Source organism: Periplaneta americana, chromosome 14, assembly GCF_040183065.1.
Source record: "Periplaneta americana isolate PAMFEO1 chromosome 14, P.americana_PAMFEO1_priV1, whole genome shotgun sequence".
Lineage (NCBI taxonomy): Eukaryota > Metazoa > Arthropoda > Insecta > Blattodea > Blattidae > Periplaneta > Periplaneta americana.
Genome location: NC_091130.1, coordinates 115,120,683 through 115,121,586, shown reverse-complemented (window position 1 = coordinate 115,121,586; position 904 = coordinate 115,120,683). Strand labels below are relative to the sequence as shown.

General features: G+C 39.9%; 1 non-coding gene across 1 annotated transcript; it reads left to right on the top strand.

Moving 5' to 3' along the window:
• The first annotated feature begins 368 nt into the window (after positions 1–368).
• Positions 369–441, top strand: TRNAT-CGU (transfer RNA threonine (anticodon CGU)). Its single transcript has one exon. It is a non-coding gene; the product is annotated as a tRNA-Thr (tRNA).
• Positions 442–904: the final 463 nt, after the last annotated feature.

Sequence of the window (904 nt, the reverse complement as noted above, 5' to 3'; positions counted from 1 at the left end):
TAAACTCCATTCTGGTTTCGAGGGCGTTGATCCTGATATAACTCAAAATGGTCTGCTGCAAACATGTTTTATTATACATAAAGATTAATTTTGATCCTACAGAATATATGTTACGGTAACAATGATTATTATAGGTGAAAAATTCGCTGCGGCGCCGGGAATCGAACCCGGGTCCTTGGTTCTACGTACCAAGTGCTCTAACCACTGAGCTACGCCGAAGTTCAATCCACAGCACCGGATCGAGTCCCTCTCCTCTAGTGTTTTTTCCTTTGTTGTCTGACTCCAAGTTCGACATATGTTGACATAGTCAACTGCCAAAGGGAAAAACACAAGAGGAGAAGGATTCGATCAGGTGCTGTGGATTGAACTTCGGCGTAGCTCAGTGGTTAGAGCACTTGGTACGTAGAACCAAGAACCCGAGTTCGATTCTCGGCGCCGGAGCGAATTTTTATCCTCTAATAATCAATGTTTTATTATATCAGATTGAAACTGAAATGGTCTCTACTGTATTCCTTAACTTGCCGGCCCGGATGGCTCAAGCGGTAGGGGCACGGCATATCTCTATCGCTTGGTCCGAAGGGTTGTGGGTTCGAGTCCCGCCTCGGGCATGGGTGTTGTGTTTGTGTTTGTATTAGTGTTAGTAAAACAAAGGAAACAAACGAAAAAAGTAAACAGAAAACAAAGATAACTTTGGTAAACGGCCTCTGGCAGGTCTAAATTAAAAAAAAAAAAAACTTCACCAGAGTAAATAAATAAATAAATAAATAATAAATAATTATGTTCAATGATGTCCTAAACATTTTGAAAACATAATGTAGTCCTTCATTATATAGGCACAGGTGTTTCAGGCTCTACTCCTGGTCAGATCTGAGTTTTTTTTATTGTATTGTATAGTATTTATTTA